Source organism: Dermochelys coriacea, chromosome 2 (genome assembly GCF_009764565.3).
Source record: "Dermochelys coriacea isolate rDerCor1 chromosome 2, rDerCor1.pri.v4, whole genome shotgun sequence".
Lineage (NCBI taxonomy): Eukaryota > Metazoa > Chordata > Testudines > Dermochelyidae > Dermochelys > Dermochelys coriacea.
The window spans coordinates 26,397,170-26,424,032 of record NC_050069.1 but is presented as its reverse complement, the minus strand read 5'-3'; the positions used below and the strand labels follow the sequence as shown (position 1 = coordinate 26,424,032).

General features: G+C 42.9%; 1 protein-coding gene across 7 annotated transcripts in view; it reads right to left on the bottom strand.

Moving 5' to 3' along the window:
• SAMD12 (sterile alpha motif domain containing 12) overlaps positions 1–26,863 on the bottom strand; it is a 248,251-nt gene that overhangs the window by 86,947 nt on the left and 134,441 nt on the right. The window lies entirely within an intron of this gene.

The window sequence follows — 26,863 nt, the reverse complement described above, 5'->3', positions numbered from 1 at the left end:
GGGTCGACTCATACAAGGGCCTGGGCTGGGAATCAGTGGAGAGGGAGGGCCTGGGTCTCACTACCCCACTGCCTCAAAAACTGAGGCACCTCAACCACGGAAACAAGGGCCCAGAGGATCAAGCATGCCAACGACTACTAGCCCTCCAGCCCTTCAAGCACCCGGTTACACTTTCCTTTAGAATGTAGTGTTTTTCCTCTCTCAGACCAAAGAGTATGTCTTCATGCATGAAGTAAGACAGGTAGGTGTAAGTGTCCGGGGGGCGGGGAGGGCAGGGAGGAAGTCTTGCACTATATGCAAGTCACTTTGATCTGACTGGGGTTAGACCTGGGGAGCCTGGTCTACACTGGGAGAAGTGAGAAGTTGATCTTCATCCTGCTCCCTGAATCCAATTTAAGAGGAGTCAGACATCCCACGAGCACTTATGCTCAATCGCAGGTCCCTCTTTAAGATCGGACACATGACATCTCTTAGACCCCTCAAACCTGTTCCATGGACCAAGCCGGGTCCCCATCTTCTCTTGCTTGGGGATTGAGCTCCCCAGGTGGAATGGCTTTTTTCCCCTCTCAGCTCTAAAAGCATGTCTACAGAAGGACACTCAGGAAAGTTAAGATGAGTTAACTACAGTTGTGAAGTAAACACACATTAGTTGAAGAGCATTAAACCTCTGTGGATACTCTCATTCAGAAGTAAAAAGTGGCATTCATTCAGTTTAGCTTACTCTTCCGGAGGATATGTGATATAATCATTGGGGTAACGGCAGCCCAGTAGATAGCGTATAGTCAGGGTGAAACAAGGGAAAGGCTTACAATGGCCCTTTTCTGTCGTGCATATTCCAGGGATGAGTCACCAAGAATTGGGCTCTTCTGTACTGACAGTGTGATAATGTACAACACAAACCATGTCACAATGCGGGCAACTTGAATACAGATACTCATTGTTCGGGTTCAGTTTGGCACAGCTGCACCAGATCAGCTCAATCCTGTCAGCACCACTTGTACACTCACTTCTTATCAATGCGCAGGAGGGAACAACTTCAGTACACTGCTGAGAACCCACTCTCCTCTGGTGATTTTAACAATCTTGTTGTTCATTTGGTGCTTTTGGCTATAGTGGAGTACGGCCAGCTGGGGTTTTGGAAATGTAGCAGGTATCTGGGGATAACTACCAGAGGTTTACTTAGAATCCAATTAGTCTTCTAATAAATATCACTCATCATTCTTTTTAGTACCTGTCATCATGTTATAACTAAATATATGGTAAATGTGTGCCAAATACCACCTCTGCCCCCACTCAGGCAGAGGAGCAAGGGTTGAAGGGAAAATCCCTTCCACCACAGCAGTTCATAACAGTTAGGGCAGCCCTGAGACTACTATAGCTCCTGCTGTTCTTGTGCCTGTGGAGAGCAATGGAATCCCAGCGAAGAGCCTCCTGCATAGAAGCATTTCACAGTGCATATAAGGGGATCCAAACTCTTTTGCAGGCTTCAGAATTCTTCTTCCCGATGCAGTGGAATGGCACCTATAATCTGCTGTATGCATGACCTTCCACAGCTGCTGAGGGATAGGCCAGGTTTGTCCATATTACAATAAAGCATTTCATTCTTTAGAAAAACAACCAGATTAATAATCCTGGTCTATCAAACAATAAATAATTTGTGTGCACAAACAGATTCAATTCGCAACAGCCCGATGGCGCATGCTACCACCGCGGTGAGATGCCTACTATGAATGTAATGCATTCTCCAACTATAAGGAAGCAGAAAGATACAGCTGCTGAAGAGTGATGTGAAATTAAAGAGGGAATGAAATGTATGATCTTATTTAATCACACCTGGTGCTTCAATTTTTCAATAACAGCACCCTCCTAGACTGTGTCAAATTGGTTTTACAAAGTAAAAATTATGGATGGAAAATGAATTAACTACTTCACCACCATCACTGATATGCTATATGAGTCAGAGTTTGAGACAGAAACGACAGCTCAGAATTGTTTTCCTCAGAGGGTATGTACTGGACATCAATACATGGTTAAGAGGCTAGCAGTGAATTACAATACTAAAGGTACCAACTGTACAGCATCGGATCTCAGAAGTGACATACATTCTGTGGCAAAAGTTGAGTGGGTGTGCAATCTATTTTTATACAAAAGAAATCTTCCTGGTCAGAATCCACTTCAGGGATCAAAGCGTGGCCCTGGGATCAGCTTTGTTTACTTGCTTCTGCAGGCGGGTGGCACATATGTGCAGAGAGATCGAAAGAGCAAGCAGGATAGCTGGAGAGAGTGCAATATGTAGGACATCTCAGAAAAGCCATGAGAACTCTGATCCATAAGGATCAGTCATTTTGCACAATGTAGATTTATTATAAGGAGAAAATTCATCCTAGAAATCATGTGCTTTTTTTTATTGAGGTCATATTTTGCATTTAGGTGTTTGGGTTTATATTAAATGTCAAATATAATTTGATTCTGCAGGCATCACAATTTGTGATTACCCATGTCTCATTGGCTAGTCAGACACTATTTCAAAGACTGTGCACCATCTACTAATAAATCAGTTTTTGTAATAGACAGCAAGTTCTTTATCTAAAGTAAAAAATGGTAATTGTGGTCAAATTCTTCGGAGAAGGAAAAAAAAAAGACCTGCTACATGATTCCATTCAGCAGCAGAATATAAAAAGCTGAAGTACAATTAGCTTAACTTAACCACCTTTACATTAAATTCACAGAGAAGCAAATCAAACATGAAAAATAACATTTTGGTCACCTTGCTGAATTGTGTACACTACTGCATTGTGATATTAATAAGATTCTCAAGGGTCCTGCACAGATGCAGGATTTATTTTAGGAGTGGTTTGTTTTAAGACATGAGACATTTCTTAATGCATGTGTTACACATTAAAAACAATTTACATTCATTCCAAAGTTATTGATTTCAGAGAAGCAAGGCTCCTGGGCTTCAATCAATTAACTGAAAATATTAAATGTTAAATATTATAGCAAAAACCCCAAAATAATTTTCAGAACATCCCAGCATCATCATCACTAGTCATGAAACTCCTATTCCAAGATATGGAGCGACCACTGATTTCTTATAAACAAGGTTTCAGAGTGGTAGCTATGATAGTCTGTATCAGCAAAAACGAGGAGTCTGAAGATGCCACAAGGACTCCTTGTTGTTTTTGCTTATAAAAAAGGAAACACTACAGGAGAACACCATGGCTTACAGATAGTAACACTACAGTCTTTTAGGCTGCTAAAAACACAACAGTCTATATTATGTCTTGTTTAAATAGATCGGGTGGTAGAAATATCAGAAGAAAACATGAGTGGAGCCTTGCCACCAAAAAAACACCCACCAGGAAAATCCAGGAAAAAACAGCCTTACATGCTCAGAAGCACCATGAGATTACTTTGAAACAAATATTTTATTCATTTTACAAAGCTTCTATTCCATGCTTTTGCAATTTTAAAGTAGTGTTTAAAAAGTTTATTCCCACTAACCTTTTATCAGCTGTAGCGTGTACATAGCTCGCTACACTACTACTGCTATGAGTTCAACCTTACTTCTTGGTACTAAATTTAACATTATTTCTGCTTCAGCCGTATCTCCAGTCCAAAATGCTGATGAGGTCAAGCTCTGCTTTTGAAACTTACCAGATCAGTTTTCAATTGCAACAGTATATTCGTGTGTGTGTGTCTTCTCTTCAACTTAAGAGCCCAAAACATCTCATCATTTTTATGCCAGGTAAATTTGGGCCATTTATAATAAACAGAATGGTTCTAGAAAGGAACTAGAGACAATACAACTGGGCACAACAAGAGGTTTGGTTTGTTTTTCGGCAAATCTTTCAAGCATCAGGAGGATGTGATACGACTATAGAAAAAACTCTTCACTGAGCACAAGGCAATAGATATTTAAGATCCAGTCTGCTCTTTAGGTAATAGAAGAGAAAGGGACCTGCTCCTCTTGGCCCTATCTACAGGGGGGGATATTTCCCGCTGTTGCTAACATCAGTTCCATCAGTCTCAGCAAAGTTGGAAATCCTAGTATAGACAGCCTTATGGCAGCTGCCACTGTTTTAAAGTACCATGCTACTTAACCCTGCTAAGGTGGGGGTCTAGCAAACACTGTGCTTAAAATGCTGGCAGAAGGTGTCCACTCCAGGGCTACCTATATGTCCCTAGTGGAGAGAGGGCTTCGGTATTTCCTGAGGGGCATTGTCTCCCAGCCATATGTTTGAGCGAAGATACCTGGTGAACTCCTCCAGATATGCTTAAGGAGATTGACATCCTGTCAAGGGTCTGGGTTAAATAGCCTGGATTTGATGACAATCGTTTGCAGTTCCTGTCTCTGCTGATTCATCTTTCCAATTTAGGACGCTGCAATGTGGAACTTCTATCAGCCTATGAAGACTGAATCTGGCTCATTTCACAGCCAGCCAACAGCAGTCAATCATGTCAAGGAGATGCTTTCAAACAGCCTGATGAACTCCCTCTTAACACCTACGAAGAACTCAAGCCCAGGTTTCTCACATGGCACTACAGAACACTAAAGTTAAGTCCTCAATTCAGGAAAACAATACTCCTTCTCCTCCTCCTCTAGCTCCTAACTGATAGGAGAGAAATAAAAAGGGGGTGGGGGGCCAGTTGCTAACCTGACATAGGCACTAGGAACCCAGATAACAAACAGGAAGTTCAACAGCTACCAATGAACTTGTTTCTTGGCTGAGCAGTAGTTGGTTTTAGTCATTCCAGGTGATTGTGGGATGGGGAAATGAGCAGGGTGAAAACACCTTTCCACCGTTCAATGGTTAGTGAATGAGGGACTCTCACAATTCACCCAAAAAGGTATTTGCAATCCAAACAGACAGTAGAACAACATTGAAAAAAACCTCACCGGATGGTAAACATCACCTTTTTTGAGGCCCGTTAGGCTTGTCTGTGGTCTACTGAGCTGCTTTTTCCTTTAACCTCCTGCCAATATCATTCTTAAAATATTAGTCATTTTATCTACTCAGTGACACAAATGGAATTCTAGAACTTGGGAGTCAGGTGTTATAATGGATTCTGACTGGGGCCTGCTGCCATTTGGGAATTGCACTATTGACTTCCTGTACCGTTGGGTACCAGTGGTGAAGAAGTTAGCCCACTTCATCCACTACCATTAAGGAAGTCATGCATGTTGCTTCAAAAACTGGTAAAAATTTAAAGGCACCAAAATGGCAATTAAAGCTGAGGGTCCAATTACTGAAGCCCACATATTATCCCTTTGGAAAGCTTGCCTTGTTCATGGCACATCAGTTTCAGCAGCCAATTTGAAGCTATCATACCAGCACAGTTATATATAAGCTAATAAGCACTTACTATTGATGGCTTCAGCAGAAGCTGTTTAATTTTTAATCATATTTACTGTTTACAATTTTATCCAATTAGTGTTTGTGTGTGTGTGAGAGAGAGAAAGAAATGGAGAGATTGGGTTTACTATGGAATACAATGACTGGATGATGCAGTCCTGGCAAAAATTGATCTGACCCCTTAACAATCCTGGGGAGACTGACATATCATCAAATTGTTAGAGACTTAGAAAACTTCCTCTCTAGTTAGGGAGGAGCTTGTCACCTTTTCACTTGGAATTCTCATTCAATCTTCTTATTTTTAAAGAGAAAGCCATCTCCACCTACCGTGTTATGTGCCACCATTATACTGTCAAAATGAGCACCACCACATCACTGTCCCAGTCCAATGTTTTACCAATAGTTGAGAGATATGCATTTATTTGTGTCATTATATTATCAACATATTCCTGTTGACATAAAACTAGCAGATGAAATAAAGAGATGGATCATTTATTGTTAGGCACCAAGTCTTTAACACGGGGCCTGCCAATAAAGTTCTCAATTACGGAGAGAGCAAACAACCTAGAAAAAGATAGACCTTGATACACAGCAGGGTGGTGACGGGGGGAGAAAGAGCAATGGAAATAAAAACAGAAGATCTCAGAATGCAAGAAGTCCGTTTATCAAAAACTAAGAAATCTCTACATTGGCACTCTTACACTACCCACCACTTGCTGCAATATGCAGTGATAAAAAAGCTTCCTGCAAAAAAGAACCCCTCATAGGTAACACCTTGAGAGCTAGCACCTTAATTATTTTACCTTCACAAAGATTATGATTCAGTGATGCTAAAAATGTAAGACTTTTTTTTTCTCTAGAGCACATTATAACACAAAAGTTAAAGTTAAAAAAAAATACATACATGAGGTGAGACTTCCTAAAAACGGCCATTGCAGGAGATCTTTTTAAAAAACAAAAACCAAAAAAACCAGCATCTGGATGGATTGGATTAATGAAACTCACACCAATGTAGAGGGACAATTTAAGGCCCACAACCTCTTGCTCTTAAAGTACTAAGCCTCATCAGTTAACAATCTCTTCCTTTTTCAGTAGCTGAGCTTGTCAAATCCTTGACAACCAAATAGTTGCAGGAGCATGTATGTCACTTCCGAAAATGATCAGATAACAGAATTTTCTACTGAGCATGCTCAGTCCTGAATTTTAAATATTTGTACTTTGGTATTTAAAACAAGAGCCTCCTGGATCAACCAGGCAGTAGAAAGTATCGCTGCAACTCTCATTTTGTGTTTTGCTCCTGGGGCCAGAAACTTGTAGCAAGGAAGGATGAGAGTATGTAATAAAAAGGAGACAGGAAGGTCTACAGTAGGCTCTTCTGTTCCTAAAGATAGAGATGGAACCAGCTCTAAGGGAAGGAGGAAGCCACCCGCCCACAGAAAAGGAAACCCCAAAATAAAATCTTTTGGCAGATGATAAAGCCTCAGATAAAACTAACAGACTACAGGGGAGGAAATGGAACCTAAAGAACTACACTGGGGAACACTTTTTCTCTTTTGGTAATTAGTTTGTGCTATTATTTTCACTCATTTCTTGATGAGCTCTACCAGCTTCTACAATTCATTGAAGCTATACAGCTTCTTTCAGAGACACCTTTTTTGTCTTAGTCTATACCAACCATTTGAAAGGAAAATCATTGTACTGAACTGCCTAACTATTAGTGAGTCCAGTAACCAACCAGTATTCAGAACAATACCGTAGGCCTGATTCTGACCTCACTTACAACAACAGAGTAAAATCAGGAGTAACTTCACTGAAGTCAGTGAAATTACAATCAATGTGAAATTGGTATCCTCACTACTCTCAGACTGAAGGGAGCAAACTCTCAGGACTGGGACCTTTATAGCTACAGTTAAAATAAAGCAGCTGTATTTAAGAAACATCCACCTAAACACGGTAAATGCTATAACCGTATACAGAGATAATGTGCATAAAATGAGTACCTCTTTGTTTGAGACCAAAAGAGCATCTAGTATACAAGTGGGTATGATTGGCGGGCGAGTGTAAAAAAAAAAAAGAATGTATAACATAGCTGCATTTTCCCTTTGATATAGTTTCCAGATGAGTGATGTTTGGCATACAGGAACACTTCAACACAGAAGCAGCTTGAGGAGGGGAATTCAACAGATGCAACTAGAACTTGTAACAAAATACAGTATGTAATTTTTCTAGGGAACTGTTAAGCCAAATTTTGCATGTTCACAAGTGTATACATACACATATGGAAGAAATAATATAGTAAGGGAAGTAAATATAAGGAATAGGGAAGGGGAAGACAACATAATTTGGTCTTGATTTTGCCACTAATCTCAGAGGACACAAATAATTATGTACTCAGTTATTTTCATATGCAAAATCAGAAGACAGTATATGTTGAGACCCAGTGAAAATCAGGCTCTGGCTGTTTAAATCAACTGTTTTAAAGAATATAAATAGTCAGAAATGTATGTGCCTGATGCAGGATGATTGTACTTTTCTATTTAGGAAAGTGCTGGATTAAAGGACAGAATGAGTATGTTTTTATACTTTTGGTTTTAGAGAAGTTACTAAGGTTCCTGGGTTTTATCCAAGGAAGTCAATGGGAGTCTTTTCATTGACTTAATGGAACATTACTCTTAATGTACCCAAGTATACGTGCAAACAAAATCAGGCCTAAAATCTTCAAAGGCAGATTGACAGGAGTACACAGATCCCTTAAGTGGCTGCATGTGTGAGTTGACAAGCTTCTTGAGTAGAGTAACTGCCATTGTTGTTTACCCCCCGTGCTCGGAATTGCCACAGAACTCAGCCATGAGTAGAGTGGATCTGTGCTTGGCTCAGCTGGAGCCTTCCCTAGAGCAGAGGCAATGTAAAAGGAGCATTTCTAAGAAGCAGACGGGGACTCTAGCTATGGTGCTCTGAATGTTCTGAATCAGCACTGCAAGAACCCCATCTCCATTATGTCCATTCCAAACATAGGTGCTGGAACTAGAGCTGAAGGGGTGCTGCCACATCCCCTGGTTTGAAGTGATTTCCATCAGATACAGGGTTGACAGTTTGGTTCAATGGCTCTCAGCACTCGCTCTATACACATTGTTTCAGCACCTGTGGCTCCAAACCCTTAGTAATTTGTTCCTCATTTGGACTCTACTCACTCTACCTCTCAGAGAGAAAGAGAAAATACTGGAGAATGAAATGAATGTAAGAGATTGCAATTCTGTTCATATACTTTACACTGAAAACACCATGTGGTCAGTGAAAGTCAGGTCATTAGAGTCATATTTAACAAAGGTGCAATAAAACAGATGGCAGAAAAGGAAGCGTGTTGCTAAGATAGATTATCTAAATAGATGTGAAGAATTAATTGAGCTAGAGAAAGACACATTTAGGCAAGTCCTAGTGCCAACTGGTGTGTCAGTGGAGTTTTTAAGGCAGGACTACTGCATCCTTTTTCTGCCTTATCTTTTTCCTCTGGAAAATAAATTTGGTTAGTTTAAAATATTCTTTAAAATTAAGTAAAAGGGGGTTTGCTTTCCCTTTCAGGGAGAGGATGGAAAGACAGAATGTTGAAACACTTTAAAGACAAGAGGAGTAAAAGACAACAGTTCCAATCACCCTCCATTTGTACCACATGCAGGCATACGTTAGAAAGGTTTCTCAAGCCTAGGGAGAGAGAGACTATAAAATTCAGTTACTTCTGAAGGATGTTAGAGGGGAGAGAAAAAGATCTCCTATCAGGAGACCTCATTCAATCTTTCCTAAACAAAGAAATAAGTAAAAGCAAGGACCTTCATTTTTTGCTATGCAAATTCCCTCCCAGGGAAGGTGTCTTGAGTTCTTCCCAAGAGTCCAGGGGACTAAAAAGGAAGAAGGAAGCTCTACAATATTAATGAAAACATCCTGTCACAACAGAATGAGCACAAAACTATGTTTGCTGTCAATGTACTCTTATTGATAAAAAGCTGGGTAACAAATCTCAGTAATGAATGCAAAGCGTATTGAAAAGAATCTGGTTTCAAGGCTAATGTATTGGAGTTGCTTCAAATCTATCTCAGGTTGTCAGCAGCTGTAAACTGATATAATCTGATGGCTCTTTGGTGGCCTAGATGAAATGTTTAGGAAGGTCTCCATCCAGCTCCTAGTGGACCAGTCTCCACAACCCTAACACATAACCATTTGCATTTTTATTGGTAAAGAAGGACTGAGAATTGAATGAATACAGTGGAGTACCTAATATTTCTGGAGGTGATCATTCCAAAAGGGGACTGGAAGGTGACACAGCCACAATGCACATTACATCCTTTCTGTGAACAAATGACTTCCAATAGCCCGAGAGACTAAACCGGTACTTTTCACCAACGCTAAAGTCCCTTTTATAAAATACTTGTGTAATTTGAAATACAAAAGTTGGTTCCTGAACATATCTAAATATTATATAACATGAAGCCATAGTTGAACACCAAACAAAAATATAATTATCAGAAATGAACATGATGATGGACACATTTACATGCGTGAATCACGGCTCTGTGATATCTATCTATTATCGTTCATTGGTATTAGCGCTTAGATCCCAGTGTAACAGGTGCTTTATAAATACCATACTTTAGTTAGACAGAAGAATTTAGACATAATTACAGAATAATGTCTAACTGTTTAGAGGTCTCTGTTTAATCCTAAACCATCTAACCTGAAAGTCTACAATCATCCCTTACCCTGGAGGTAATTTAAATATATGAATTTATAGTGAAAATTTAAATTAAAAGCGATTCAAATGGTGACTGGAAAAATTCCATGTTATTGTTCTTAAGGGGGATCCTATCTGGTTAAAATGATTAATTTTACTTGGACATACCATAAAACACTAGGTTGCTTTATGATTATGTCAAATTAAGGGATTACAAAACCCCCAACTCTTTTTTATGTAAGACACCCTAGATCTGCATACTGCTAAGCAATAAAAAAATAATTTCATAACACTGCTGACTTTCAGTGTATAAGTGAGCAAATGAAGGCTGCTCTATCATATGATGCATAAAAACTAAAAGCCATTAGGAATAAACTTTTATTTGACTACAGCAACATTAATTTTTAAAACTACATTATGGAAAGACTTCTACAGAATGTGAAGGAAAAAAGGAAAGAAGCTTTTAAATAAAAATGGTTCTTTTTTAGAGAATTTTGTAAAAATCTTTACAAAGGCCAACCCCCCCCCCCCACAAAAAAAAACCCAAGGGATTTCTGTATCTGTTAAGCAATTGTAATTCTTTATTGCACAGGCTTTACAATAGGAACAAAACATCTTTATACCCGATAGCAGCATTCACAGATGATTTGAAGAAATGATATTCAAAAAGATTTTTAAAGTATGTTAAGTAAATTAAGTGAACGTTGTATTTGTTAAAGATGCTAGACTAGCAACGATGGAAATTGAATTCCTCTGCTGACAGTACATGCTCATCACAGGAAGTGACAGTACAAGTCACTCAAAGTCAACCTGCAAGCTTTGCCACAGTTCTAATCTGGAGGGACCACCTCTTGGGCAGAGAGGGTAATTAATTCTCCCTGCCACCAAGGCCAAAACTTTGAAACTTTAGGTCTACATTTAGGCACCAAACTCCATAATGAGGCACCTGGGTAAGTGATGTGATTTTCAGAAGTGCTGAGTGCTCCCAGCTCTGACTGAGGTCACTAGGAGTTGGGATTGCTCAGCATCTCTGAAAAATCAAGCCATACATGCCTGGCTTTAAACACACAAATCTGAAAGTTTTGGCGTTAGCATTTTGTGCTCCCGTGAGGCTGCCAGCAAGGGTGCAGTTAGTGTTTAGGGTTTTTTTTTTTTTTTAAATTATGTGAACATTTGTTTATTTGAAACCAGAGTGAGCCTTCCAACTCATTCCACACAGGCTACTAATAGTTATGACTGTTGGTCACTACTGCTATGATAAGAATTTGAACCAGAATCCCAGAAGTTTCAGATAGAAGTAGAAAAACTCTCTCTATATTTCCTAAGGATAAGGAGAATTTCATGACAGGGAATTATGGATTTTATTAGCTTCTCCCCACCCCTTTTTTAAATTTAGCAGAGTAGCCCAACCCAAGTTGGCTCCATCTCTGAATTAAAAAAATCCAATCAGACCATGACATATCTTGTCCCTAGCCTTATCACACAATATAGGCATGATTTATTTAAATTCCCTGTGAATAAATGCTGTACCAGTTACCAAAAGCCCATGAGCCATGCAGTTCTTTTTACTGAGGTAAAAAATACGTTATTGCTCTGGCACTGATCACCACAACTGACAAGAAGGAGAAAAAGGCAGAACAATTGTACCAGGGGCCCTGAGCTCACACATAGATACGCTGGAGGGGAGGGATAGGATACAGAAGGACCTAGACAAATTGGAGGATTGGGCCAAAAGAAATCTAATGAGGTTCAATAAGGATAAGTGCAGGGTCCTGCACTTAGGATGGAAGAATCCAATGCACCGCTACAGACTAGGGACCGAATGGCTCGGCAGCAGTTCTGCGGAAAAGGACCTAGGGGTGACAGTGGACGAGAAGCTGGATATGAGTCAGCAGTGTGCCCTTGTTGCCAAGAAGGCCAATGGCATTTTGGGATGTATAAGTAGGGGCATAGCGAGCAGATCGAGGGACGTGATCGTTCCCCTCTATTCGACACTGGTGAGGCCTCATCTGGAGTACTGTGTCCAGTTTTGGGCCCCACACTACAAGAAGGATGTGGATAAATTGGAAAGAGTACAGCGAAGGGCAACAAAAATGATTAGGGGTCTAGAGCACATGACTTATGAGGAGAGGCTGAGGGAGCTGGGATTGTTTAGTCTGCAGAAGAGAAGAATGAGGGGGGATTTGATAGCTGCTTTCAACTACCTGAAAGGGGGTTTCAAAAAGGATGGCTCTAGACTGTTCTCAGTGGTAGCAGATGACAGAACGAGGAGTAATGGTCTCAAGTTGCAATGGGGGAGGTTTAGATTGGATATTAGGAAAAACTTTTTCACTAAGAGGGTGGTGAAACACTGGAATGCGTTACCTAGGGAGGTGGTAGAATCTCCTTCCTTAGAGGTTTTTAAGGTCAGGCTTGACAAAGCCCTGGCTAGGATGATTTAACTGGGACTTGGTCCTGCTTTGAGCAGGGGGTTGGACTAGATGACCTTCTGGGGTCCCTTCCAACCCTGATATTCTATGATTCTATGATTCTATGATCTGTGTGAATAAAATGAAATGGAAGGGCGTGGGGCTCCATCAAACATGATGGACTGGAGCCCCAAATTTCTATGGAGGGGCCTGGTGATCACAAATAGCCATAGTTAAGACTGCCATACACTACACTTTCTGATCAATCATAAAGGAAGGGTGGTTTGAAGCTGTCTCATGCTTGGTCTCAGCATAGAAGTTAATCTTTTTGGAAAGTTTGAACAAGTAATTTCTTCTCCTTCAAAGTTACACATGGATGAAAAAAGAAATATATATTTTTCTGCCATAAAATGTTTAAACTTACTCAGAGTGCCACAGCTAAATACAAGATCCTTAAACAAGATGTATTTAGTTGTGACATTCTGAGCAAATTTCCCAGACCTGAAGAAGAATTCTGTGTAAGCTTGAAAACGTGTCTCTCTCACTAACAGAAGTTGGTCCTTCTATTAAAAAAATCTCACTCACCTTGTCTCTCTAATCTCCTGGGACCAACATGGCTGCAACAACACTGCATATAAAAAGTTTAAGACTGTTTTGGGCAGGTACAACTCAGGAGGGCCAAACTTTCCAGATGGCTAGTCCACAGGTAGGACTAATCTCCTGGGCAATTTGGAAAACAAAATAAAAAGATGATGAAAATCTGTTTTGTACATGCACGCTACTAAGTTTCCACTACATTTCGGACTTCCACCACTGATGGAATCCTATAAAAATTTGAATACAAAATATGAATACACATACGGTTTTCACCGCAGTTGCATATGACTGACTACACATAAATATTTTTATATTAATATTTAAACATTAAAAGACTCGATGGCATAACTATGGGAAACACAATAAATTAATTCAACAATTTAACAGAGATTGGACAGATCTGTTGCACTGCAAAGTACATGCTTCTCCCAAGCTAGAAATCTGAAAGTTGGATACTCTAAGTCATCCACAGTTGAATGGTTCAGTTGGAAAACTTTACATTTTATCCCCACTGGTGCACGTTGTGTATATAATATGCACATGTGTGCACACACATAGACAGTGGAGTGATCTGGGAAAACTGATTCTCAGTGAAATCAGGTCATAAGTGGCCTGAAGTTTCAGAAGCTTTGCAAGAGTGATCAATGCCTCTGGCTCCGTGCCCTAGCTCATCTAAGAGTGCTTCATATGGTCTCAACCAGTGAGTGGAGAAGGTGTAATGTGGACTGCAGTTTTGTACTCTGATGTAGGATTATAAAGTGACATCACAGACAAAGGAGATGGCCGTACAGGATGAGTTGTTAGGCTCCTGCTGTGGTGCAGGACAAGGCCAACTGATAGGGACATTTAGTGGAAGGGACATATAGGGATACAGATATATGGTGAAAAACACCTATATGAAGAAGAGGGTAAAAGCCCTGGTACTAATATACAGGTAGGCTTGTCTACACAGCACATTAGTCCACACTAGAGGGGTGAAAATTTCCAGTGACTGCTAGTGTGTCACATGCTAACTGGGCCTGTTTGGACCCTGCTGGCATACACTAAAAGTTCCCTAGTGGGTGTTAATGCAGTCCTGCTTCAAAACAGCCTTATGGTAACATGCACTACAAAACTTTAAGTGCGTGCCATCAGGGTCCGCATGGGCCAACTGGTGCCCAACATACTAGTGCGCAATAGACTTTACACCCTCTGTGGTATGGACTAATGCACCATGTAGACAAGCCCTAATATCCTGAGCCACTACCTCAAAATAAAAACCACTATGGAATACACTTCTGATCCTGTGGCATGGGACGTAGCCATTCCATTCCGTTCCTCAGGATCCATTCTACGAGATTTCTCAGAGATTGCCGACAACAAAGAGCCATAGGGAAAAGGAAATCTCTAGGGAATTAGGTTTGTGTCAGCTTCTCTGAAACATCAAGGTTTTTTGTTTTGGATAGATGCCATGCATGCAGCATACGCAGGAAACATTTGCATAGTTATTTTGCTATAAGGAACAGAAACAAGGCCCTTCCTGATTGTGGTAGAAACTGTTTGTTTCAGGTGGTGGAAAAGCATACGGTCAGGACAGGATAATGATAACAAAAGAGGGAGACACACAGTAACTGAGTAAAAAGGATTGTCATGCAATTCAGATAATGCAATGCCAGGGACAACGAAACACAAACATGAAAACAAGATTCCAAAAGGGTTATGTGCTTCCTTTTTACGGGCCACAGTCCAGAAAGGCTAGTAAATTCCCTACCCAAAGTTGTGACAATAGCAACATCCGCTGTACCGTAAGAGGAAGAAAAACAAGTATCTCAGGTGAAAGGAATCCAGGATTCCCGAGGTGCCAAAATCTGGTGCCCAGACTCCTGCTGGGGAAGAAAATAATAGACTGGCCTTTTGGAGAAATAATATGAGAGACCTTTCAAGTGTAACACTGGGGATCTTTAATCCCTAGTCTCAGTGACTTGCCTTCTGGCCATGGAAGACAGCATAATGCTCCCACCTCTGGCAGTACAAGTTGATCAAGGCAGTCAAGGAACTAATTGTCCTACACCTACATTGTCTACATGGCACAGAGAAAGAGAGAATATTTGAATGAACTGCCACATATACAGTCTCCCCCTTTTCATCAAGGTGTTCTTCCTCATCTATCTCCTCTTAGTCTCAGACTCCTTTTGTAGGATTCCTCCCCCCTACCCCCCGAGTCCCTTTCCAAGTAAGCACTGGGGATGCAATGGGGTGGGTTAAATCAGTTGACTTTTCTCCATTGTCCTCTAACCTTCTGATGGCAAGACATGGTCTGCTTCTGTTACACTTTAAATCATCTATGAGAGTGATACCCTAGGGTGAACAGCTCCAAGCATGTTGTGCATGCCGAGGCATCACAAGTAGGGAAGCCTTCATGTATGTAATTCAGAAAGGGACAACAGTGAGTCTAGTACCAATGCCTCCTGCTTATGGGGAAAGGGGATAAAGACTGTGGAACTTCCCACAGTACGGTGATGCAAGTAAATTGAAGAGTAAGAGGGAGAAGAGTCCTGAATTCATTTAAGTGCATAAACTGTGCTGGAGGTTCAGAGGAAGAGGAGGAGAAAGGAAAGGAAGCTGAGTGGGGTTTCATCGAAGAGGAGACTGGTAATTACAGATCAGTGTTCAGAGTCTCCACATCCTAGGAGGCTTTCCCCACCAGCAAGGAAGGTGGCAAAGAGTAGGGGAAAGCAGTAAAGGAGCTCGTCAAATATTTTGGCATCGAAACAAAAACAAACTGCTGAACTTTTTGAGGTTTCATCATTGCTCCCTATACCCTGCTATCCAAAGGCTCACAATGTTGCAAAGCTCTTAAAACAGGGATTTTTGTCTAACACAGAAGGAAAAATTCTGATAGGGTTTCTTAAAAGTTATTTGGGGAAGATAAACCCATCTGTGACGGGTTGGGTCACAGAGATACCCTTGGGACTGCCACCTGATGTGCTGGGACTACCTCCGAGCCTGTTTTCCCTGGCAGCTTGGGACTTCAGTACCCTGTCTTGCCAAGCCAGACATGCTAGCCTGCTACAAACACAGACCCAGGTCTGAACCACATCCCCCAAAAGCTGCAGGCTTAACTGAAAACAGATTAAGAAGTGCTCCAGTCTCCAACCCCCAGATAGCCAGTTCCCAGTGGGGTCCAAACCTCAAATAAATCCATTTTACTCTGTACAAAACTTATAAAGGGTAAACTCATAAATTGTCCACCCTCTATAACACTAATAGAGATATGCACAGCTGTTTGCTCCCCCAGGTCTTAATTACTTGCTCTGGGTTAATTAATAAGTGAAAAGTGGTTTTATTAAATATAAAAAGTAAGATTTAAGTGGTTCCAAGTAATAAGAGACAGAATGAAATAAGTTACCAAGCAAAATAAAATAAAAAACGCAAGTCTAAGCCTAATACAGTAGGAAACTAAATGCAGGTAAATCTCACCCTCAGAGATGTTCCAAAAAAATTCTTTGAAAGACTAGACTCCTTCCTAGTCTGGGTCCAGCAATCACTCACATCTCCCGTAGTTACCGTCCTTTGTTCCAGTTTCTTTCAGGCATCTCTTTGGGGTGGAGAGGCTATCTTTTGAGCCAGATGAAGACAAAATGGAGGGGTGTCCAGGGCCTTATATAGTCTTTCTCTTGTGCAACATAAGAGCCACAAGATGGGGTCTCTAGCCACCTGGGCAAGTCACATGTCTATGAATGATTCAGCTTTTTGGAGGCCGGCGCCATTGTTTACATGTTAGTTTGAACGTTCCTAGGAAAGCTCAGATTGGATTGACGTCTCACAAAGTCCTCTGTTAGTTAAGAACTCCCAATTACTTGAATTATCCCTTCACACTATGTTGACCAAATCTGCCTTATGTTCTTCCTACAGCAAACGCTTTAAATACAAGCATAGAGCCAATGCTCATACCTTCAGATATAAAAATGATACATGCATACAAATAGGATGAATATATTCAGTCGATCATAACCTTTACAAAGATATGTTACATGGCATATCTAGCATAAAACCTATTCCAGTTACATTATATTTGCATTCATAAGCATATTTCTATAAAGCATTATGGGGTGCAACGTCACACCATCATTGGGCAGCAGTTTTCCTACATCCCTCAAAAAGATAAGATGGACCTTTAGGGTCACTTAAATTAATCTAAGGCAGATGCATTACTAGGATACCTCAGTGGATTTGGAACTGGACTACTCCTTAGCAAGGGTGGGGGATAATGTTTATTTGTAGCTGTGAGTAATTTACCCTGGTTAACAATGTGCACATACCCTCTTTAGAAGCTGAGCACCAGCACAGGATGAGGCATTCACTGATTGTATAATGCCAACAAGCATCAACAGTAGCAATCCCTTATAATGAGGCATATGGCCCTAATCTAATGTATTTTGTTATCAGGGGAAATCTTCCTACAGAATTAGCATCAATTTCTGTGATCAGCTGGTTAACTTCAAGTAGCACTTAGCCCATCCGATGAAGTGAGCTGTAGCTCACGAAAGCTTATGCTCTAATAAATTTGTTAGTCTCTAAGGTGCCACAAGTACTCCTTTTCTTTTAGCCCAGTTTGAAACTCTCCGAGCAACTTATAAATGGGCATAATGTCACCTTAAAAGTATGCAGAGTGCAGGTATGGCACAGAACCTAAATCCAAGCACCATTAGCAGATCCCTGTCTAAAAACATTTTGTTCAAAATCACAGTATTCCACATAGGTCTGATATGCCAATGCTAATGGGACATCTTCTCTCTATGCTAGCTATGAGCTGGACTAGCATTGAAAATCCAAAATTAGCTTCACGCCATCACTGTGTAGTTATGTAAGACATGTTTTTTTGGCTCTTATGAATCAGGATGAGGGAAGAAACAATATAATAATGATGATTCCAGCCCTGAGCAGCTCTCCCCATGAGACATCTGCAGATATTTTGCCAAATGAGTTCCATGACCTCGCTGGGTTTCTTGCGGAAAAGCTCGGTCAGGTGAGGAAGCCCTTCTATCTCAGTGGAGGTCGGCATAACATTTCTGCTGATAATGGGCCCAATCAGGCAGCCCATACTCACAAGAACAGTCCCACTGAAATTCAAAATACTGCCTTTGTCATAAATATAAAGAGAAGGATAACCACCTTTCTGTATACAGTGCTATAAAATCCCTCCTGGCCAGAGGCAAAGTCCTTTTACCTGTCAAGGGTTAAGAAGCTCGGGTAACCTGACTGGCACCTGACCCAAAATGTCCAGTGAGGGGACAAGATACTTTCAAATCTGGAGGAGGGGGAAAAAGGCTTTTGTCTGTCTGTGTGATACCTTTGCCGGGAACAGATCAAGGATGTAAGCCTCCAACTCCTGTAAAGTTGGTAAGTAATCTAGCTAGAAAATGCGTTAGGTTTTCTTTGTTTTGGCTTGTGAAATTCGCTGTGCTAGAGGAAATGTGTATTCCTGTTTTTGTGTCTTTTTGTAACTTAAGGTTTTGCCTAGAAGGATTCTCTATGTTTTAAATCTGACTGCCTGTAAGATTATCTTACATTCTGATCTTACAGAGTGGTTCTCTTATCTTTTTTTGTTCTTCTAATAAAGTTCTGTTTTTTAAAAATCTGATTGGGTTTTTTGGGTGTTAAAAATCCAAGACTGGTCTGTGCTCATCTTGTTTATTCTCAAGCCTCCCCAGCAAAGGGAGTGTAAGGGTTTCGGGAGATATTTTGGAGAAATAGGAACTCCAAGTGGTCTTTTCCCTGTTCTTTGTCTAAATCACTCGATGGTCGAAGCATACTGTTCAAGGACAAGGAGAAGTTTGTGCCTTGGGAAAGCTTTTAAACAAAGCTGGTAAAAATAAGTTTAGGGGGTTTTTCATGCGGGTCCCCACATCAGTACCCTAAAGTTCAGAGTGGGGAAGGAACCCTAATAGTATTCAATTACACAACACATAATACAGGGGGTGGGCATTAGGGTGTCTGTGTGTTTGCGTCAGGGAAGCCTGGCTGTTTAAAAATAGCCAGAGCCTCGCGAACCAGCTGAGCGGCAGCGAACCAGCGGAGCAGCGGGGACAGCAGAGCAGCTCACAGCAGGAGTTTGCCTGGGAGTTCGCCTGGAGTGAGCCCAGTGAGGCTTACATCTTGCCAACGTCTCTGAGGAAGCTCATAGTAGGTAGGTGATATGGAAGGGGGGGTTCAGCTGTTGTGACCTGCACTGGATGTGCCATGTTTGTCTTTCTTCCACAGGACAGAAGCGACTTTGTCTGTACAAAGTGCAAGCTGGTCTCCATATTGGAAGAGAAGATTGAAGGTCTGGAGCAACAGGTAACGACCCTGCGTTGTATACGAGAGACTGAGGATTTTCTGGACCAAACTCAGGATAGCCTTCTAGGGGCACAAAGCTCTAAAGATATAGAGCAGGTTGCACAGAGGAGCCAAGAGGCCAGTGAAGAAGCTTGGCAACATGTGACCTCCAGAAGAGGTAAGCGGAATGTCCGGGTTCCAGTAACACAGACACAGGTAACTAACCGCTTTCATGTTCTCTCCACAGGTACCAATGCGGAGAGTGGACCAGATGATATGTCTGGGGGGAGAAAGCAGAAGGAGACTCCGCTGGTTGGGAGGCATGAGATGCGATGTCCTGAGGTTGGGGGTTCCACGACCACCACTCCCAAGAGGAGAAGGCGGGTGGTGGTGGTCGGGGACTCTCTCCTCCGGGGGACTGAGTCATCTATCTGCCGCCCTGACCGGGAAACCGAGAAGTCTGCTGCTTGCCAGGGGCTAAGATTCGTGATGTGACGGAGAGACTGCCGAGACTCATCAAGCCCTCGGATCGCTACCCCTTCCTGCTTCTCCACGTGGGCACCAATGATACTGCCAAGAATGACCTTGAGCGGATCACTGCGGACTACGTGGCTCTGGGAAGAAGGATAAAGGAGTTGGAGGCGCAAGTGGTGTTCTTGTCCATCCTCCCCGTGGAAGGAAAAGGCCTGGGTAGGGACCGTCGAATCGTGGAGGTCAACGAATGGCTACGCAGGTGGTGTCGGAGAGAAGGCTTTGGATTCTTTGACCATGGGATGGTGTTCCATGAAGGAGGAGTGCTGGGCAGAGACGGGCTCCATCTTACGAAGAGAGGGAAGAACATCTTTGCCAGCAGGCTGGCTAACCTAGTGAGGAGGGCTTTAAACTAGGTTCACCGGGGGAAGGAGACCAAAGCCCTGAGGTAAGTGGGAAAGCGGGATACCGGGAGGAAGCACAGGCAGGAATGTCTGTGAGGGGAGGGCTCCTGCCTCATACTGGGAATGAGGGGCGATCAACAGGTTATCTCAAGTGCTTATATACAAATGCACAAAGCCTTGGAAACAAGCAGGGAGAACTGGAGGTCCTGGTGATGTCAAGGAATTATGACGTGATTGGAATAACAGAGACTTGGTGGGATAACTCACATGACTGGAGTACAGTCATGGATGGTTATAAACTGTTCAGGAAGGACAGGCAGGGCAGAAAAGGTGGGGGAGTAGCACTGTATGTAAGGGAGCAGTATGACTGCTCAGAGCTCCGGTACGAAACTGTGGAAAAACCTGAGTGTCTCTGGATTAAGTTTAGAAGTGTGTGCAACAAGAGTGATGTCATGGTGGGAGTCTGCTATAGACCACCGGACCAGGGGGATGAGGTGGATGAGGCTTTCTTCCGGCAACTCACGGAAGCTACTAGATCGCATGCCCTGATTCTCATGGGTGACTTTAATTTTCCTGATATCTGCTGGGAGAGCAATACAGCGGTGCATAGACAATCCAGGAAGTTTTTGGAAAGCGTAGGGGACAATTTCCTGGTGCAAGTGCAAGGGGAGCCAACTAGGGGGAGCGCTTTTCTTGACCTGCTGCTCACAAACCGGGTAGAATTAGTGGGGGAAGCAAAAGTGGATGGGAATCTGGGAGGCAGTGACCATGAGTTGGTTGAGTTCAGGATCCTGACGCAGGGAAGAAAGGTAAGCAGCAGGATACGGACCCTGGACTTCAGGAAAGCAGACTTTGACTCCCTCAGGGAACAGATGGCCAGGATCCCCTGGGGGACTAACATGAAAGGGAAGGGAGTCCAGGAGAGCTGGCTGTATTTCAAGGAATCCCTGTTGAGGTTACAGGGACAAACCATCCCGATGAGTCGAAAGAATAGTAAATATGGCAGGCGACCAGCTTGGCTTAATGGTGAAATCTTAGCGGATCTTAAACATAAAAAAGAAGCTTACAAGAAGTGGAAGGTTGGACATATGACCAGGGAAGAGTATAAAAATATTGCTCGGGCATGTAGGAAAGATATCAGGAGGGCCAAATCGCACCTGGAGCTGCAGCTAGCAAGAGATGTCAAGAGTAACAAGAAGGGTTTCTTCAGGTATGTTGGCAACAAGAAGAAAGCCAAGGAAAGCGTGGGCCCCTTACTGAATGAGGGAGGCAAGCTAGTGACAGAGGATGTGGAAAAAGCTAATGTACTCAATGCTTTTTTTGCCTCTGTTTTCACTAACAAGGTCAGCTCCCAGACTGCTGTGCTGGGCATCACAAAATGGGGAAGAGATGGCCAGCCCTCTGTAGAGATAGAGGTGGTTAGGGACTATTTAGAAAAGCTGGACGTGCACAAGTCCATGGGGCCGGACGAATTGCATCCGAGAGTGCTGAGGGAATTGGCGGCTGTGATTGCAGAGCCCTTGGCCATTATCTTTGAAAACTCGTGGCGAACGGGGGAAGTCCCGGATGACTGGAAAAAGGCTAATGTAGTGCCCATCTTTAAAAAAGGGAAGAAGGAGGATCCTGGGAACTACAGGCCGGTCAGCCTCACCTCAGTCCCTGGAAAAATCATGGAGCAGGTCCTCAAAGAATCAATCCTGAAGCACTTAGAGGAGAGGAAAGTGATCAGGAACAGTCAGCATGGATTCACCAAGGGAAGGTCATGCCTGACTAATCTAATCGCCTTTTATGATGAGATTACTGGTTCTGTGGATGAAGGCAAAGCAGTGGATGTATTGTTTCTTGACTTTAGCAAAGCTTTTGACACGGTCTCCCACAGCATTCTTGTCAGCAAGTTAAGGAAGTATGGGCTGGATGAATGCACTATAAGGTGGGTAGAAAGCTGGCTAGATTGTCGGGCTCAACGGGTAGTGATCAATGGCTCCATGTCTAGTTGGCAGCCGGTGTCAAGTGGAGTGCCCCAGGGGTCGGTCCTGGGGCCCGTTTTGTTCAATATCTTCATAAATGATCTGGAGGATGGTGTGGATTGCACTCTCAGCAAATTTGCGGATGATACTAAACTGGGAGGAGTGGTAGATACGCTGGAGGGGAGGGATAGGATACAGAAGGACCTAGACAAATTGGAAGATTGGGCCAAAAGAAATCTAATGAGGTTCAATAAGGATAAGTGCAGGGTCCTGCACTTAGGATGGAAGAATCCAATGCACCGCTACAGACTAGGGACCGAATGGCTCGGCAGCAGTTCTGCGGAAAAGGACCTAGGGGTGACAGTTGACGAGAAGCTGGATATGAGTCAGCAGTGTGCCCTTGTTGCCAAGAAGGCCAATGGCATTTTGGGATGTATAAGTAGGGGCATAGCGAGCAGATCGAGGGACGTGATCGTTCCCCTCTATTCGACACTGGTGAGGCCTCATCTGGAGTACTGTGTCCAGTTTTGGGCCCCACACTACAATGTGGATGTGGATAAATTGGAAAGAGTACAGCGAAGGGCAACAAAAATGATTAGGGGTCTAGAGCACATGACTTATGAGGAGAGGCTGAGGGAGCTGGGATTGTTTAGTCTGCAGAAGAGAAGAATGAGGGGGGATTTGATAGCTGCTTTCAACTACCTGAAAGGGGGTTTCAAAGAGGATGGCTCTAGACTGTTCTCAATGGTAGCAGATGACAGAACGAGGAGTAATGGTCTCAAGTTGCAATGGGGGAGGTTTAGATTGGATATTAGGAAAAACTTTTTCACTAAGAGGGTGGTGAAACACTGGAATGCGTTACCTAGGGAGGTGGTAGAATCTCCTTCCTTAGAGGTTTTTAAGGTCAGGCTTGACAAAGCCCTGGCTAGGATGAATTAACTGGGACTTGGTCCTGCTTTGAGCAGGGGGTTGGACTAGATGACCTTCTGGGGTCCCTTCCAACCCTGATATTCTATGATTCTATGATTCTATACTGCTGCTGTCAGATCTCCAGCACAGCCTGGACAGCGTGCATTGAATGACGGAGCGTGAAATGGGTTTGTAAGTAAGTTACAACAACAGAAGTATGGAGGAAGGCCGTACATAGTGCAATTGCTATCTGTCAATCAAAATTTACATATGAACTTTCTGTATGGAAGGTAGATGAAAAACACTTATTAAAATAAATTACATTATATATAAATATTATGTAATGCATCTTTTTAATCTTCACTGTTCTTTGACTGGATCCTAACCTCAGTCAGGATCTGATTGAAAGTCCACTGAAGTCAATGGGAGTGTTTCCACTGATTTCACTGAACTGTTTTGGATTAGGATCAGAGTACTTAGAGGCCAGCCTATGCATTGAATAACTTCAGGCAGGGGTTTGTTAACTATATGCCCTACTTCCTTCCTTTAAATAGCATCAAAATTGTGCAATGAGGGTAACCTTTTTCTCTCACACCAATTATCTAGAATAACTTCAAACTTTAGAGGCCACCACAGGGTAACCATGGTCACCTTCTGACCTAAGGTATGGAGGTGAAATTCCTAAAAGGCAGAAGGTGTCCGACCGTAGATGCAATACTCATCAGGATGAAGGTGTGCCCTGAATTCCCTAACAGCTACAAAGAAGAAACTCTGGTAGACGAGTACTAAGAGGACATTACTTTAATAAGGGCTTGTGGTTATGAAGGTATGTACTGCTGTTGCTAAGCTATTGCTGGATAAATTTAGACACAGCCTGAGAACTGGGCAACTGGGGGAGGGAGAGCGAACCAATTTAGCTGAATATTCAACAGACACATGGCTTTCTATGGAAAATGTGTACTAAAAATCATATCACAATTTTTAATCTGACCACTTCCAAACAGGTTCCTTTCACAAAACAAATGGGGGGAACCTCTTCATAATGATTATTCTTACCCATCTGTAAGACTCTCTTCTAGGTAGAGAATAAGGGGGCATCTAGAGGGATACTTTGTCTACCTAAGCTCCCAAGACAGAGACCAGACTACTCAGATGTCTGCTCAGGACAAGAGACTTGCATCTATTTATCTATCAGCAGCAGATTCATGATATTCTATCCTGTGTTTATATGTGATTTTACCAAAGGCTGCATGTGTTTCTGCAACAGCATGGGAAACAGGCTAAAATCTTGGAGGGTGCCACATGAAATCACTTGAAATGTCAATCTTACTGATTGATCCTTGATCACTGATACCACCAGTTGACCTGTCAAGCTCCCAGTGGAGCTACTAGAGAGTAGTCTCAGTCAAGACTGCAACACCCATTAGTCACTATGGGTATGGCTATACTCTGAGCTGGGAGTGCAATTCCCAGTTTGAGGAGACAAACCCGCATGAACTCTCATCCAGTTAGCATGCTGAAAATGAGGGTAGCCATGGCAGTGTGAGCAATGGGATGGGCTAGTTGGCCCAGTATGTGCCTGGGGTCTTGGATAGGCATGTACTTGGGGAAGCTAGCCAGCCCCTGCCCCTCATACTGCCACGGCTACACTCTTTCAGTGCACAAGCTGGATGAGAGCTAGCACAAGTATGTCTCCTCAAACTGGGAATCGCACCCCCAACTTGAAGTGTAGATATACCCTAAAGCAATGCCCCATGGCCAATCAAGAGTTACTGAGAGGTCAGCAGGATTATAATAACTAATTGACTCAAAATTGAAAGCCAGTGGATCATTAATGGTCCTTACAAGCATAGTCTCACCTTCCATCAATAGACATAAACATGTGGGGGAAACTTCCAGCATGTTTGGTATTGAGTTAAAACTGGAACTAAAAATCCAGCCACCTCTCAAATCACATTCCCTCTAATGGGACATGTTGAGACAGGGTGGAAATTGGCAAGCAATGGTTTGAAGAGATTTTTTGAGGAAGAGATGGACCACTAAACATTTGAGGACCTTGGGCACCATCTCCTTAGGGTATGTCTACACTATGAAATTGGGTCAAATTTATAGAAATCGGTTTTGTAGAAAGCGTCTATATACAGTCGATTGTGTATGTCCCCACACAAATGCTCTAAGGGCATGTAGTCAGCGGAGTATGTCCACAGTACCGAGGCAACCATCGACTTCCGGAGTGTTGCACTGTGAGTAGCTATCCCACAGTTCTACCCAGAATTCAAATGGGCAGTGAAGACTGAGGGGAGTCCCAATGCCTGATGGGGCTAAAACATTGTTGCGGGTGGTTCTGGGCACATATTGTCAGGCCCCCCTTCCCTCCCTCCTTCCGTGAAAGCAAGGGCAGACAATCGTTTTGCACCTTTTTTCTTGAGTTACCTGTACAGATGCCATACCATGGAAAGCATGGAGCCCGCTCAGCTAACCCTCACCGTATGTCTCCTGGGTGCTGGCAGATGCGGTACTGCATTGCTACACAGCAGCAGTTTATTGCCTTTTGGCAGCAGACAGTGCAGTATGACTGGTAGCCGTCGTCGACATAGTCCTGGGTGCTCTTTTAACTGACCTCGATGAGGTCGGGGTGCCTGGGCAAACATGGGAGTGATTCAGCCAGGTCATTTCCCTTTTAAGTTTCATCTCATGGCGATTCAGTCCTACCGGCTGTGCACTGTCTTTTAATCTGCAGCCAGCAGAAGACGATGGCCAGCAGTCATACTTCACCGTCTTCTGCCGAGCACCCAGGAGATGACAATGGCTAGCGGTCGTACTGCACAGTCTGCTGCCAGAAAGATGTATAAAGATAGATGAAGTGGATCAAAACAAGAAATAGACCAGATTTGTTTTGTATTCATTTTCTCCTCCCTTCCTCCGTGAAATCAATGGCCTGCTAAACCCAGTTTTGAGTTCTATCCTTGAGGGGGCCATTCTGTATCTCGCAAAGCCACCCCCTTTGCTGATTTTAATTCCCTGTAAGCCAACCCTGTAAGCCATGTTGTCAGTATCCCTTCCCTCTGTCACAGCAACGGCAGACAATCGTTCTGCACCTTTTTTCTGTACAGACACCATAGCACGGCAAGCATGGAGCCCACTCAGATCATTTTGGCAATTAGGAGCACGTTAAACACCACACGCATTATCCAGCAGTATATGCAGCACCAGAACCTGGCAAAGCAAAATCAGGTGAGTAGGCGACGTCAGCGCGGTGACGAGAGTGATGAGGACATGGACACAGACTTCTCTCAAAGCATGGGCCCTGCCAATGTGGGCATCATGGTGCTAATGGGGCAGGTTCATGCGGTGGAACGCAGATTCTGGGCTCGGGAAACAAGCACAGACTGGTGGGACCGCATAGTGTTGCAAGTCTGGGACGATTCCCAGTGGCTGCGAAACTTTCACATGTGTAAGGGCACTTTCATGGAACTTTATGACTTCCTTTCCCCTGCCCTGAGGCGCAAGAATACCAAGATGAGAGCAGCCCTCACAGTTGAGAAGTGAGTGGCAATAGCCCTGCGGAAGCTTGCAACACCAGACAGCTACTGTGTCAGTCGGGAATCAATTTGGAGTGGGCAAATCTATTGTGGGGGCTACTGTGATGCAAGTAGCCAACACAATCAAAGATCTGCTGATATCAAGGGTAGTGACCCTGCATAATGTGCAGGTCATAGTGGATGGC